The following is a 17,479-nucleotide window of genomic DNA, read 5'->3' as shown; positions in this document are numbered from 1 at the left end:
TAATTTGGAAGTACAAATTGGACAAATTGCTAAGTCAATTCCATCCTGAAAAGAGGGTAGTCTTCCTAGCCATACAGAAGAAAATCCTAAAAAGCAGGTTAAGGCTATAACTCTTAGATCCGGAAAATATTATTTAGGTCCGGAAATGCCCGGAAGCACTACTAACATTTTACAGGGAAGTGATTTGACAACAAAGTCCATAGAAGTGAATGCAAATTCGAAAAGTTCGCCCAATGATGCTAATGCAAGAGCATTTTCACCAAAACCACCTTTTCCACATAAAGTCCGAAACAAGGACTATGATAAACAACTTTTGATATTTTTAGACAAACTTAAAAATTTACATATTAATTTGACATTTATGGATGCGATAACCCAAATTCCTAACTATGGTAAGTTTTTAAAGGATTTAATTTCTAAGAAAATAAGTTGGGAAGGCATTTCATCCATAGTTTTAACCGAAGATTGTAGTTCAATCGTATCAAGTCATTTGCCAACTAAGTTAAAAGACCCTGGATGTTTTACCATCCCGTGTAAATTGGGAGATATCTAATTCCCAAGTTGTCTTTGTGACTTATGAGCGAGCATTAACTTAATACCATTGTCTATATTCAAAAAGCTAGGTCTAGAAGAGGACATTAAATGCACTAATATGGTTTTGCAATTAGCGGATCAAACCACTAAGAAGCCATATGGTATAAATTAAGATGTTTTAGTAAAAGTTGATAAATTCATTTTTCCTACCGATTTTATTATGCTTGACTTTGCATATGACGTTAAGTGTCCACTAATTTTTGTTAGACCGTTTATGAATACGGGGCATGCATTAGTCGATGTGTCGGAAGGAAAAGTAATTTTGAGAATAGGAGAAGACAAAATTGAGTTTAATATGAATAGAGCTATGAAATACCCTATGGAAGAATTCGTTTGTATGAAACTTGATTTGGTTGATGAATGTGTTAACGATGTTGTTAAAAAGGAAAGTATAATAGAACCAATAGCTGAAGAAGAAATGGAAGATAAGGCTCCAGAGCCAATGATTCGTGATGATGGACAAATTCCACCCTGAGTGTTAAACCCCCCTAAATTAGAACTAAAAGAGTTACCTAGCCATTTGAGATACGCTTTTCTAAGTGAAGGCGATACTCTACCTATAATTATCTCTAACAAATTGACGAAAGAACAAGAGGAAAGTGATAACATTGTGATATTATCCCAAGGATCAAAAGGGATATTCGCCTAAAGAACGCCACGTGTTGGTCACCTAATACGGGAATACCACGACGTATTGAAACAAAGAGATCCGGCGGGCGGATCTCCAAGGACTCACCAAAAGAGACTCGCGGGCGAACCTATGAGGCGAATCTCCATAAACACTCAATCCGTCATTAGAACGGCTGGGTCGATCCGACAATAAAGACCATTAATGAGCTATCAATTAGCTAACCACTAACTTAAAGGTAACCAGTAACCGCCATTAATGGAACATTAATGGAGACTTTCTAGTTACTGAAGGTTACAACTTCATGACTATATATAGCCTATGTCTCAGGCTATCAAGGTACACATTCACTTACCCTCTGTCAATTCAGTTTGTTCTCTTGTTCTTTCATACTGACTTTGGCATCAGAGCTTCCCCCCGTCGAACCCAACGACGCTCCCATAGGGACGGAAGCTGATCAGAATTTCTCCACAAGTCATCAATTGGTGCGGTGATCGTGGAATCCTTAATCAAATAAAGGGTTTTTCGTTCACTTTAAAAGGACATGGCAAATGGGGAACCGAACCCCACATCGGGGGAAGAAACACCATTAGTAACACCATCAAGCCAACCTGTAACTAGTGCTGGTCGCGCTGATTCAAGTGCTCCCACAACACAAGCTGAAGGTAGTGTGCCACCAGACGCATTTATCAACATGTGTGCAGAAGCAATAGGAAGGGAGTTTGGCCCTGAGATGGGTAATCGCCTACGGTCATTCATGATCATTCCTCCGTTTTGGAGCATGACGCCCACGTCTACGGTATCTTCATGGCCCCAGGCGACTATAGGATCAAACGCCCTCAATTCTTCATTTCTCCAAGCTCATAATACAGAATCCATGGTAACTTCCACGGTAGCGCTTGGTGAACGACCGCTCAATCGGGAATTATTCCCTGCTGGCGCAGGAGGAAGTCAAAGGAACGATCAAACTCTTCCTGGCGGGTCTGCAAGCCAAGGGATAAACCTGGGCGGATCAAGTATCCCAAGGCGGCCACGGTCGAATCTCTCCTTGGGTGGATCAGAAGGGCGAAGGTACAAAAAGCGTAGAAAAGAGAAAAGTAGGCAGTCCGAATCACCTTCGCCTCGGAGACTGAGATCCTCCCGCAAGGGTATATCACCCCCATCTACTGAACGTAGGTAGAGCAAAAGGCCAGTAGAGACACCACGTTCGAATAGGCCACCACCACCGCCACACCAAGGGGATGATAGGCACCTTCCTTTAGGAGGCCATGGAGGGGGTAACGGTCAAGCTCCCCCGGGCGGACAGGGAGGAGGAGGTGGAGGTGGAGGAGGAGGCGGAGGTGGAAGCGGAGGTGGACGTTCACCATCGGATCCGTCTTCTGGATCCAGCTCTTCATCTTCTCCAAGTAGATCTCCACGGAGAGGACGCCCAAGGGCGGGTCCGGAGAATTTTGATGATAGAGTTCGAGCTGCGGTGCTCCGCATGAATGAGGAGAATGCCAGGCATAATCCATTCGCCAATAGAGATTCGCCCTTCACGGCTTGGATCAAAGCGGAGGAAACGGATAGGCATTTTAAAATACCTAATCTCCCAATATACACGGGCGCTGACAACCCAGAGGCCCACGCCAGAAAATATCGAATACTGCTTCGCCTTAACCGTGCAATGGAATCGGTGCTATGCAAGATGTTTATCACCACGTTAGGAGGTCCCGCTTATGACTGGTTCCAATCTTTACCTCCTGGATCGATAGACAGTTGGGATCAACTAAGCAAAGAGTTTTGTGCTAAATTCGCCGGATGTATCCCTCCAGTGGTCAAGTCACGGAAGCTTTTTGAATTAAAATAGAAGGCGAACGAATCTCTTCGAGAGTATGTAAACAATTTTAACAAATTGTGTATACAAATAGTAGATATGGATATCTCCATGGCAGTGGAATCTCTAGTAAAGAACACAACATGTAAGAGTTTGCAGGAGGATCTAATTCGAAAGAAGCCCAGCAGCATGGCAGAATTGATGGAACGCTGCAAAGACTTCATGGAAGTGGATGATATCCGCCGAGAATCAGTTTCTCCGCTCAAAAAGGATAAAGGCGAATCTCGTCGTCAGGAGAAATAGAAATATAAGTACCAAGATTCATCCTCTAGAGGTCGGCGAAGAGGCTTTAAGAACAAATCGACATTTGTTTCATCATTTACGCCACTCAATGCCTCTAAAAGTGAAGTGCTCATGTGGATCGAGAACAGTCAGCATAAACGGAGCATTTCATACCCCAAACCAAAAGGGGGGGAGTACACCAACACTGGTAAAAATCCCAAAAATTATTGCAAATACCACAGGAAAAATGGCCATGACATAGACGAATGTTGGGAGTTAGCCAGAGAAATTTAACGTCTCATCGAGAGAGGCAAATTGGATCGGTTCGTCCAAAATGATGGTACGTGACCTTCTTATTTTAGGAGAAATAAATTCACAATCCTTGTGAAAATAGAGTTTTACGTAAAACCTATGAATTTTACGTAAATCTTTTATTTTTAGACATAATTTACGTAAGGTTTGACTAAATTTACGTAACCCTTTTACTTTAGCAGAAAAATCCACAAACCTTGTAAAAATTAGAGTTTTACGTAAAACCTTTAAACTTTACGTAAATATTTTATTTTTAGATATAATTTACGTATAGTTTGACTAAATTTACGTGACCTTTTTATTTTAGGAGAAATAAATTCACAATCCTTGTGAAAATAGAGTTTTACGTAAAACCTATGAATTTTACGTAAATCTTTTATTTTTAGACATTATTTACGTAAGGTTTGACTAAATTTACGTAACCCTTTTACTTTAGGAGAAAAGTCCACAAACCTTGTGAAAATTAGAGTTTTACGTAAAACCTTTAAACTTTACGTAAATATTTTATTTTTAGACATATTTTATGTATAGTTTGACTAAATTTAGGTAACCTTTTTTATTTTAGGAGAAACAAATTCACAAACCTTGTGAAAATAGAGTTTTACGTAAAACCTATGAATTTTACGTAAGGTTTGACTAAATTTACGTAACTATTTTACTTTAGGAGAAAAATCCACAAACATTATGAAAATTAGAGTTTTATGTAAAACCTTTGAACTTTACGTAAATATTTTATTTTTAGATATAATTTACGTATAGTTTGACTAAATTTACGTAACCTTTTTATTTGAGGATAAAAAAATTCACAAACCTTGTGAAAATAAAGTTTTACGTAAAACCTATGAATTTTACGTAAATATTTTATTTTTAGACATAATTTACGTAAGGTTTGACTAAATTTACGTAACCTTGTTATTTTAGGAGAAAAAATCCACAAACCTTGTGAAAATTAGAGTTTTACGTAAACCCTTTAAACTTTACGTAAATATTTTATTTTTAGATATAAATTACGTATAGTTTGACTAAATTTACGTAACCTTTTTATTTTAAGAGAAAAAAATTCACAAACCTTGTGAAAATAGAGTTTTACGTAAAACCTATGAATTTCACGTAAATCTTTTATTTTTAGACATAATTTATGTAAGGTTTGACTAAATTTAAATAACCTTGTCATTTTAGGAGAAAAAATCCACAAACCTTATGAAAATTAGAGTTTTACGTAAAACCTTTGAACTTTACGTAAATAGTTTATTTTTAGATATAATTTACGTATAGTTTGACTAAACTTACGTAAACTTTTTATTTTAGGAGAGAAAAATTCACAAACCTTGTGAAAATAGAGTTTTACGTAAAACCTATGAATTTTACGTAAATCTTTTATTTTTAGACAAAATTTACGTAAGGTTTGACTAAATTTACGTAACCCTTTTACTTTAGAAGAAAAATCCACAAACATTGTGAAAATTAGAGTTTTACATAAAACTTTTGAACTTTACGTAAAGATTTTATTTTTAGATATAACTTACGTATAATTTGACTAAATTTACGTAACCTTGTTATTTTAGAACAAAAAATCACAAACCTTGTAAAAAATAGAATTTTACGTAAAACCTTGGAACTTTGCGTAAATCTTTTCTTTGTAGGTATAATTTACATAAAATTGGTTTAAATTTACGTAACCTTATTATTTTAGGAGCTAAAATCCACAAAATTTGTAGAAAATAAGGTCTTACGTAAAACCTTTGAAATTTACAACATAATTTACGTAAAATTTGACTAAATTTATGTAACATGTAATTTTAGAGAAAAAATTCATAAACGTTGTGAAAAATAGAGGTTTACATAAAACCTTTGAACTTTACGTAAATATTTTATTTTTAGACATAATTTACGTAAAATTTGACTAAGTTTATGTAACCTTGTTATTTTTGGAGAAAAAAATTCATAAACCTTGTGAAAAATAGAGTTTTACGTAAAACCTATGAATTTTACGTAAATCTTTATTTTTAGACATAATTTATATAAGGTTGACTAAATTTACGTAACCCTTTTACTTTAGGAGAAAAATCCACAAACCTTGTGAAAATTAGAGTTTTACGTAAAACCTTTGAACTTTACGTAAATATTTTATTTTTAAACATAATTTACGTATAGTTTGACTAAATTTAGGTAACCTTTTTATTTTAGGAGAAACAAATTCACAAACCTTGTGAAAATAGAGTTTTACGTAAAACCTATGAATTTTACGTAATCTTTTATTTTTAGACATAATTTACGTAAGGTTTGACTAAATTTACGTAACCCTTTTACTTTAGGAGAAAAGTCCACAAACATTGTGAAAATTAGAGTTGTACGTAAAACCTTTGAACTTTACGTAAATATTTTATTTTTAGATATAATTTACGTATAGTTTGACTAAATTTACGTAACCTTTTTATTTTAGGATAAAAAAATTCACAAACCTTGTTAAAATAGAGTTTTACGTAAAACCTATGAATTTTACGTAAATCTTTTATTTTTAGACATAATTTACGTAAGGTTTGACTAAATTTACGTAACCTTGTTATTTTAGGAGAAAAAATCCACAAACCTTGTGAAAATTAAAGTTTTACGTAAAACCTTTAAATTTACGTAAATATTTTATTTTTAGATATAATTTACGTATAGTTTGACTAAATTTACGTAATCTTTTTATTTTAGGAGAAAAAAATTCACAAACCTTGTGAAAATAGAGTTTTACGTAAAACCTATGAATTTTATATAAATCTTTTATTTTTAGACATAATTTACGCAGTGTTCTAAAAGTCGGCCAAGTCGCCGACTAGTCGGCGAAATTCAGAACACTGACCGATTTTTTATAACTAGGCGGGTTAAGTCGGGGGTCCGATATATTTCCGCCTAGGCGGTATAAGTCGGGGTAAATCGGGGCATGTCGGGCTAGTCGGGCAAGTCGGGTTAGGCGGGCAAGTCGGGTTATGCGGTTAAAAATCGGGTCAGGCGGCTAAAAATCGGGTCAAATCATAAAATTATAAAAAATTTGCTACAAAATAAATAATACAAATAATTAATGATCACAACAACAACAAAAAATAATAAAACTAATTTACATAGCACTAAATAAAATTAATTTCAAATATATTAAATTACGAATTAAATATTTTGAGGAAGAAAATAAAGAATTATTTGATGAATATGGAGAGAAGGTAGTAGACATATTTTTTTTTATGAATATTTATGGATATTTTATTATTTATTTAAAGTAAATATTTATAATATTTAGATAATATTTATTAATATTATTTTTAGATGTGATAATTTATATTTTAAATGTGTTTATATAATATTTATTTAATTATAAATATAAAAAATAGAAAAATACATATCCGATTAATCTCCGATTAATCTTTTGAGGTATTGTCCGCCCGACTATCGCCTTACGACTTTTACAACACTGCTGACTAGCGCCTTACGACTTCTACAACACTGAATTTACATAAGGTTTGACTAAATTTACGTAACCTTATCATTTTAGGAGAAAAAATCCGCAAACCTTATGAAAATTAGAGTTTTACGTAAAATCTTTGAACTTTACGTAAATAGTTTATGTTTAGATATAATTTACGTATAGTTTGACTAAACTTACGTAAACTTTTTATTTTAGGAGAAAAAAATTCACAAACCTTGTGAAAATAGAGTTTTACGTAAAACCTATGAATTTTACGTAAATCTTTTATTTTTAGACATAATTTACGTAAGGTTTGACTAAATTTACGTAACCCTTTTACTTTAGGAGAAAAATCCACAAACATTGTGAAAATTAGAGTTTTACGTAAAACTTTTGAACTTTACGTAAAGATTTTATTTTTAGATATAATTTACGTATAGTTTGACTAAATTTACGTAACCTTTTTATTTTAGGATAAAAAAATTCACAAACCTTGTGAAAATAGAGTTTTACGTAAAACCAATAAATTTTACGTAAATCTTTTATTTTTAGATATAATTTACGTAAAGTTTGACTAAATTTACGTAACCGTGTTATTTTAGGAGAAAAAATCCACAAACCTTATGAAAATTAGAGTTTTACGTAAAACCTTTGAACTTTACGTAAATATTTTATTTTTAGATATAATTTACGTATATTTTTGCTAAATTTAGGTAATCTTTTTATTTTAGGAGAAACAAATTCACAAACCTTGTGAAAATAGAGTTTTATGTAAATTTTTTATTTTATGAGTCCCTATGTTAAATATCTAACATATTGTTTAGTTCTCGTATTTTAATAATATATTGTTTGTTTCTTATTTTTTATTTTGATCAACAGTTTTGTCACTTAAATTTTTAAATTATTAAACAGATTAATCCCTTTACAAGGGACTAAAATGTTGAATTGAGCTTTAATTAAGGACTGAATAATGTATTATTAACATATAATGACTAAATAGTGATTAGATTAAAATATAGGGACTCATATATTATTTACCTTGTAATTAATAATCTTTAAAATTTCCATAATTAAATATTACCTGTTATAGCAGGTTACCTTTTTTATTAATTTTAATTAATCTTATTTTTATTAACACATGTCCAATTATTATTGGATACTAAAACAAAGTATGATTACTTTTTTTTCAACATAAAATTTACCATATATCTATATAACCTTTAAAACAACTCAAATATACCCTTTAAAATAAATAAAACATAAATATACGTAAAAAAAAATGTAAAACCCCCAATCAGTCCCTGCTTTAATAGAGAACCCTATAAAAGACCCCAAAAACATAATAGGATAGAAAGGCAATTCTTAGAATCAGTCCCCCCTTTCCAGAATTATAAAAAATGATTAGATTTATTCTATTTCATCGTTTCAACTCTAAACTACCCAAATCGGGCGTAACGTGGAGTTCTAAAAGGAAGGTTTATTCAAAACAATAATTTATAAAAAAATTAAATAACGTATCTACGACGTTTTAATCTCGAACTACCCCTAAATCGGATCACGGTTCGTATTAGAATCTAAAATGAAGTTTTTTTTATTTTAAATCCAAAACCAAATATTTATTAAATACGAAACAGAAATTAAATAAATATTCATGAATAATAAAAAGCAATAAATAAATAAATAAATGGGTCTAGTTCCTCTAATTGTTACCTCTCGGTGGTAACAGAAGTCCAAATCGAATTGTTTTTAGCATTTTTTGAGTCTTTTTCCAATTTCGGGTTTTTAGTTAAATTTTTTTAAAATGTTCCAAGCTCAAAATCGGAGTCTAGAGTGCAGTGGGCTCCGTGCTATTTATAGGCACGGATCCCAAATCATTTAGTTACCCTTGGCTTGATCCAAAGGGAGGATGTTACCCTTGGCTCGAGCCCAGAGTAACTAGTTACCCTCGGCTCGAGCCGAGGGTAACATCCTCCCCCTGGCTCGAGCCAAGAGGAATAACTTACCCTCGGCTCGAGCCGATGGTAAGTGCTTTTGGCTTCGGCCAAGGGCAAGAGGGCTGGGCCTGGGCGCCCAGCCCTCATCACGGGCCTTCCAACGGCCCGTGATGAAAATTGCGGCCCCTAACATGGCTGCTTTTGTATATAAACAATAAAAAAAATAAAAATAAATAAATAAACTAAAAAATAAAATACACATAAAATTAACCAAAAATAAAAAATGACTTTTATCAAAACCGATTTTATAAAATTAGCTTTTATAAAATCAACTTTTTACAGAATTATTTTTTTGGATTTTTCGAATTCTAAAACAAAACACTTATCGATCCGAGATTTTATTAATATTAAAATTAACAAGTAAATGGCATGAATACCCCAAACTTGGCGAGAGGATTTAAGATTTCATTCGCAAAACCGATTCGACCGTCACCTTGATTTAATTTCCGAATTCAATCAAGTCGGCCTCCACGGTTCCTTCGAACAACATTTTTATTTATTATTTTTATCGACTCATCGTTTATCAATCTCGACTGATTTAGACCCCTTTTAATTGTTTTCTTGATTGGTCCTCCGATACCAGTGTCTACAACTCTTTAGAGGGAATTCCATTCCAACTCAAGACGTTAGACGTCAAAGATCTACTGAATCTATCCAAAGATTCGAAATGCTCCAAGAGAGGATTCCTATTAAGTGACCATTTCTACATCAAAATCCTTGTTTATGTGCAGGTTACTTGAATGAATTGACCACTATATGTGATATACTTCTTGTTTTTGTGATTTCCATTTTTACAGGAACTGATGGAAAATAGGAGGACTTTTTGGCATATAAACTGAGCTTGAGAAGACTTGGGGCAAACTTGGAACCATCTTAGAGAACTTAAAAGCAAACTAGAAATTAATCTTGCCCAAGACTAAAAAACGGCGAGAGCTGCTAAATTAATCAAAACACATAGCTTCCCTTTTAGGCTCATCTCAATCTATTTTTCTATTGTAATTAATAGTTCTTTGCCACTTTGCTGAAACGTGGTTTGTGGACAAAAGATGTAATCCACTTCTTCCTTTTCTTTAGGCTTTAGTGGAGACTAAATCATTTTCCTTAGGATTTTTCTTCCTATAAAAATGAAGAATCCCCCTTCTTTTATAATAACTTTTTTATGCTATATTTTCTTTACGTTAAATTCAAAAATTAGAAAAGCTTGAGCTTCTATGGTTGTTTGTAGCTAAATCATTTTGCTTTAAGTTAAAGGTTAATTGAAAGGTGGGTTTTTTTCAATTATTGCGAGATCGTTATTTTTATCGCATTCTTTCATGTCATTATTGTTTATATTCCTATTGTGCTTCGGGAGAGTTAATTTCCCATTGTTTTATTTCTTTTCTTTAAAATGAATTTTCCTAACTTTTCCAACCTTGTTTTTCAAAAAATTTTATACCGTTGGACTCGTCTTAATTAGACGGTCATTTTAAGATCCCAGAAGCTCGGGTATTAAAATTTTCGGTGAATGGAATCCGGCGATCTGTTTTTCTGTGAGAAAACAATGTCCAAAAAATTCTCAGAAAAATTCAGAAAATGTAAAATATTATTCTGAGAAACTTTAATTCTTGACTCAAAATGAGATTTCTTACGGTTTAGTCCCAAATCAACGGAATCCGGCGGTTAGATGAGCGTTTTCCGATAAAAAAAACCCGAAAGTGCCCAGAAAATTCTCAAACAATTCTAAAAAATGTAAAACATTATTTGGAGAAACTTTAATTCTTGAGTCGAAGTAAGATTTCTTATGGTTTAGTCCCAATAAAACTTTTTCCTTAATTTTATCCATTTTACATCCTTCAACAATTTATTGGGTCAAAGCCGTAAGAAATCCCGCTTCGGTCAAAGAATTAAAGTTTCTTAGAATAATGTTTTACATTTTCTGGAATTTGTTGAGAATTTTCTGGGCACTTTTGTTCTCGCCAGAAAACGCCCACCCGGATTCCGTTCACCGGAATTTTTTTTACTTGAGCTTCAGGGATCTTAAAATGACCGTCTAATTTAGACGAGTCTAATAGTATAAAATTTTTCGAAAAACGAGGTTAGAAATGTTGGGAAAATGTATTTTAAAGAAAAGAAATAAAACATTTTTCTATTGGAACAATATAAGTATTATGTTGGAACAAATGGTACACTGATTTGGAACAATGTAAGTAGGACAAAAAAACGTGTTCATAAAATTATCAAAATATTCCAAAACATGTAAAACATCATTTTAAGAAACTTTAATTCTTGGCTCAAAGCGAGATTTCTTATAGTTTTGACCCAATAAATTGTTGAATCATGTAAAATGAATAAAATTAAGAAACAAGTTTTATTGGGATTAAACCGTAAGAAATCCCGATTTGACCCAAGAACTAAAATTTTTTAGAATAATGTTTTACATTTTTTGGAATTTTTTGAGAATTTTCTAGGCACTTTTTTTCTCGTCAGAAAACGCCCACCCGGATTCCGTTCACCGGAATTTTTTTTACTTGAACTCCAGGGATCTTAAAATGACCGTCTAATTTAGACGAGTCTAATAGTATAAAATTTTTCGAAAAACGAGGTTAGAAATGTCGGAAAAATGTATTTTAAAGAAAAGAAATAAAACAATTTTCTGTTGAAACAATATAAGTATTATGTTGGAACAAATGGTACACTGATTTGGAACAATGTAAGTAGGATAAAAAACGTACCCAGAAAACTATTAAAAAATTCTAAAACATTTAAAACATCATTTTAAGAAACTTTAAATCTTGGCTCAAAGCGAGATTCCTTACAGTTTTGACCTAACAAATTGTTGAAGCATGTAAAATGGATAAAATTAAGGAAAAAGTTTTATTGGGACTAAACCGTAAGAAATCACGCTTCGACCCAAGAATTAAAGTTTCTTAGAATAATGTTTTACATTTTATGAATTTTTTTGAGAATTTTTTGGGCATTTGTTTTCTCGCCGAAAAACGTCCACCCGGATTCCGTTCACCGGAAATTTTTTTACTTGAACTTCAGGGATCTTAAAATGACCGTCTAATTTAGACGAGTCTAATAGTATAAAAAATTTCGGAAAATGATGTTAGAGATGTCGGGAAAATGTATTTTGAAGAAAAGAAATAAAACAATTTTCTCTATCATCTCTTTCATTTTATTTATAAATTTGCCACCTTGCGCTTTTTAATTATCATCAAAACTACGTAGTTTTGTTATGTCACACAATAAGCTATTTGTCACACCCTAACCCCTTGTCACACTGGATCTCACCTATATATATATATATATATATATATATATATATATATATATATATATATATATATATATATATGGGGTTGGTTTTAATGGTGAGCACTAAATTATCTCCATGGGTGGTGAGCGATTAATATCCATTGGATCAAGATCTAATGGTCCATAATTTAAGTTGGCATTTAATATTAAAAAGGTTTTACCTGCTGACATGTAGGTTGTAATTTAAAACCTTGTACATTTTAAAAACCGAATTCTCTCTCATCAATTAATATCATCTTCTCTTTCTCTTTCCAAATTAATGCATAACGTTGAATTGTGCAACCAAAGGAATATGATTTCTCTCTTATGGCAGCCATTGACGACGCTAAATCAACCTCAGGCATATTTTTTTCGACCGGAATCAATCTCAGGCAGTGTCAAAATGATCGGAATTAATCTCAGGCAGTCTCAAAGTGATCGGAATTAATCTCAGGCAGCCTCTATTCGACCAGAACTAATCTTAGTTTTAGATTAATCGTTTACCACTCTATTTCAATCCTCATTGATAAATAAATGGATTGAAAATGCAATGTAAAAAAATGTTGTTTCGATATCATATTAGAGAATATACATAAGAGGTTGTCTTATTATCAATCAAATATGAAGCATAGTCCAAATTCCAGTCATCTGTGTCATTTGGATATGAGTAAATATTTGTGATAAGTAAACAATGTAAAACAAAAAAAAATGATGTATTATAATTTGGTGTTACCTTTTAGCGTATAGAATATATTGTCAAACGAAGATGTCTTCTTATGTGTTAAATACTACAAAGAAGATGTCTTCTATGGAATAATTCATATATACAAACTGTTATAAATTTTTGTTTAACACAGCCTGTCGAAATTGACACAACCAAATGATAATTAAACAAACATAAATTTATAACACAGATTGATTGCCGAAACAATTGTTTTCACACAGTATGCCAAAAATATCTATTTACTGTTTGTCAAAATATATATTTACATTTGACAAAGTATTTTTTACCATCTTCCATATGCCATAGCATAATCTATAGCTTGTTGCAGTTTAGCCGTTCGCCCATCATCCTCTCGAATGGGATCTTGACCGATTCGTTCCCTCTGGATGAATTCTGCAACGTGTTGTGCGCGTGATAGTCTTTCCTAATAGGTTACAAAACCTCCATTTGGCTCTGCAAATTGCATTATTTTAGTTAGATGAACATTTTGGTAAATAAAGTACATAGATATTGACAGGAAGCTTTACCTAGATAATTGTCCAATCTGTTCTTTGAATCAAATGTTGTGGGGTAGATGAAATTGTTTGGCTACAGAATCCAACAAATGAAATTATAATGCATCATAATACAGGGTAATTGTAATAAAGATGGTACACTTACAGAATTCAGTAGTGACTTGTATGGTGAATCATCTATCAACACAGTATTTGAAGCATTGAATTGTGGATAGCTATCCCAAACATGCTTCAAATCTTTAAACATTATACATTTTTTATCAAGGGGGCCAAATGTGTCACACCCGACCCAAAATGGTATCGGGTATGAATGGAAGATAGAATAACCAACTTCTAACATTCTAGAAGACGAACCGATTTTCTACAGATAAAATTTATTTGGACTACCTAAAGTTTTATTAATTATTTGGCTTGGACTTGATAATTCTATCAAGCTTCCTACGTATCCCGAACGTCTATTAATCTTTAAACCGGAAATCAAAGCCACGCAGTTCTACCTATTTTAAGTAGTTCTAATAGGTAGTTCTTCTTAACTTATTAACTTGTTTTAACTTATTGACACGTTGAATGACACACTAATACTTTAATTGGATATTTCACTTTGTTATAATCTTTACATTTATCAAAATGAATCAAATTAATTAACCGTTTATTCAAAACGAATCAAATCGTCAAAACGAACAACGTTTTATCAAAACGAATCAAATCGAATCGTAACCAAATATACGTTTTATTCAAACCAATTCGTAATTAAATAAATATTTAACAAACCAAAACCGTAATCAAATAAACGCTTTATCATACCAAATTCGTAATCAGTCAAACTCGTAATTAATCGAACATAAATATCAAAATCAATTCATAACCGAAAACATAAAACCTTATATCCTTATATCAATCCTAGAGTTTCTCCCCTTATGTATCAATCCATAACCATACATATCAAAAATCATATAGTCGAGACATCTCTTTAACCTTGCCTAATCCCGTATTGGTCTTACCCCACACTTCGCTGCCAATGCCCGACTAGGTCTTTACACTGTGTACACAGGCCATGTCCCTCACTGAACATGGTCTTTAAATATCAAAACCACCCGTTCGGATTACTCTAGATGGATATATATAAAATCATAAATCACAATATACTCAAATCTCTTTTCACAGTCAAACTTCCAATTTATTCTAATTTATTCCATAGCCATAAAATCATTTGACATCAAATAACTATTTTCACAAAAATAATCACAATCATTAAAATCAAATAATATTTTAATATAACTAAAATAGTTAAAATTTCGTATCAAATCATTGATTCATAATTTAATCGAACTCCAAGAATTAATAGCTCAAAATATTATATCGATAAAATTTAGAGAAAAGTACAAAAATAAACCTTGTGATTACACCCATTTTCACACAACACCTATGTGGTTTAAAAGTTTGCAAAGTGGTACCATGTACTTTATTCCGTTAGCAAATACATACCAAATTGACTAACGGTGTTAAAAGTCAAAGGTAAAAGAGTTAATTAATTTGGTCATTATATTTATTTATTTTTATAAATTGACCCCCTTATTATCTAATTATCACAAACAAACCCCAAAATAAAAAAATAAAAATCGAATATACCATCTTTTCCATCCCTCTTTAATTTCTTAATTTCTTATAATTAACCACTTTGGGTGCATAAAAAACACGACATACTTTTAGGACTGAAGCTGAACCATCATTTACTCTTTTTCAAACAAAATTAAAAACTTTTTTCACTTTCTTCTTCAACAAAAGAATGGCCGCCGGACTGAAAACATGGGTGCTACTGTGGCTGTGTTTGGCTACGATTCATTCGAAATGGGGTGTTGAAGGGCAAGTGCAGCATGTGGTAGGTGAGGATCGCGGCTGGGAACCTGGTTCTGATGTCGCTTCTTGGTCCTCCGCCAGAACTTTCAGAGTCGGCGACTATATTTGTTAGTCTCTCTTTCTTTTAGATTCCTAATCTGTTTGTTTCCTCAGAAATCTAAAATAAATTAAAGTAAAGTAAATCAACCCTTTATTTTCAATCTGCTGTATTTCTTAAACCAGCAATTTACATGTTCTTCAATGCTTGTTTTCTTTTCTTTTCTTTCTGATATTCTATTCCTTTCTTCCATAATTTAAAATAATATATACATATAACTGAAACCTAAAGAGAGGCCATACGATAATTTTTTAAACTTAGGAAACAAAAATGGAGGGAGATGTATAAATAATAAAAGTATATATTTAATAATATTAGCATTTAGTAATAAGGACATACGATAATTTTTTAAACTTAGGAAACAAAAATGCAGGGAGATGTATAAATAATAAAAGTATATATTTAATAATATTAGCATTTAGTAATAAGGATATACTTTCAGAATAATTTTTATGATATTTAGAGAGAGAAATTAAAAAAGATGAGAGAGAAAGAGAAAAAAAATAAGAAATTAAAGAGAGATGAAGAAGATGATATATTTGATTTTTATTTTTTATTTTGGGGTTTGTTTGTGATAATTAGATAATAAGGGAGTCAATTTATAAAATAAATAAATATAAGGACCAAATTAACTCTTTTTCTTTTGACTTTTAAAACCGTTAGTCAATTTGGTATGTGTTTGTTTAACTTTTAAACCACATAGGTGTTCGAAAATGAGTGTAACCACAAGGTTTATTTTTGTACTTTTCCCTAAAATTTAATATTGTTTAGATGTAAATATTCTTAATAACTTTTACATTCAAATTTATATAAACTCTATTTAACAACTATCGATATTTATCTTTTTAATTTATAACTTATTTTAGATTGATAATTTGAAGTCACTTAATTAATCACTTAAAAATAAATTTTAAGCAAACACCTTTATCGGACTATTCTCATTTGTCACCGAAATTGTAATGTGTGAACTAAACTGATACTGTTAATTCCGACCGAAGGTTCAGTTAGACTCGTGACACTGCACCGAGTCTATCCCTACAAATTTTTATATTCAAATTATTATACTAATTTTTTATATTCAAATTATTATACTAATTTTTTATATTCAATCTAACTTTAGTATTCATTCAAATCTATACGAGACTCTAATTGTCAAATATCAGTTTTTGTCCTTCTAATTTATAATTTATTCTAATTCTAACAATTAAGGTTGCTTAAAATTATATATTGATAGAATTTAAAGTAATTAATTAACTAGCATTAGTTCTTTTTGTGATCGAAATATCACAATAATTGTCTAATTCAATATGTAACGGTCTAACTGTAACCCTACTTAAGAGAAAATAATTTAATCCGAAATTGCTCCAAATATTATATATAGACAACATTTAAAATTAAATATTCTTACCGGACCATTACGATTAGTAACTCTATACCGAAATAGCCACTTCAAACTGACAAGATCATCAGACGGACTCAAGACACTGCCAAGTCCCTTCATACCAATTTATCTTCAAATATAATCTTCAAATATGTCTTAATTTATTTGAATCTCAACAAAACATTTCTCTCTCTTTGCACCTTCCTCCATCTTGAGTATTATTATTGAGGAAGTAGCATGAACTTTATCATTTCCTGCCTTACTTCTTGAAGAAATAGAATTGTTTTTTCTAGAGGTTTTTTTGCCCTCTTTCTTTTGTTTTGTTCGATCCCCCCTAAAATATAAAGATGGTAACATGTGTATAATTTCATACTTTCCCATTCTAAATTTTTGAATTTCAGCAAAATGACACCTAACATCCACGTGTCACTAAAATTACATGCAAAATAACACATAGCTCTAAAATAACCTCATTAATTGACACCTAAATTCCATATTATTTGTTAAACACATTTTTTTTCTTATTATTAGGAATAAAATGCTTTTATGAAAAATTCC

The 17,479-nt window shown here is 31.6% G+C and overlaps 1 long non-coding RNA gene across 1 annotated transcript; it reads right to left on the bottom strand.

Annotated features, from left to right (window-relative positions):
- Positions 1 to 13,249: 13,249 nt before the first annotated feature.
- LOC136220551 (uncharacterized) lies at positions 13,250 to 17,249 on the bottom strand. Its single transcript, XR_010684569.1, has 3 exons — positions 16,949 to 17,249; positions 13,599 to 13,659; positions 13,250 to 13,524 (listed from the first exon to the last, which is right to left on the bottom strand). It is a non-coding gene; the product is annotated as an uncharacterized lncRNA (long non-coding RNA).
- Between the last annotated feature and the right edge of the window lie 230 nt (positions 17,250 to 17,479).

The sequence above is a fragment of the Euphorbia lathyris genome, chromosome 2 (genome assembly GCF_963576675.1).
Source record: "Euphorbia lathyris chromosome 2, ddEupLath1.1, whole genome shotgun sequence".
Classification (NCBI taxonomy): domain Eukaryota; kingdom Viridiplantae; phylum Streptophyta; class Magnoliopsida; order Malpighiales; family Euphorbiaceae; genus Euphorbia; species Euphorbia lathyris.
This window is presented reverse-complemented; position numbering and strand designations above follow the sequence as displayed.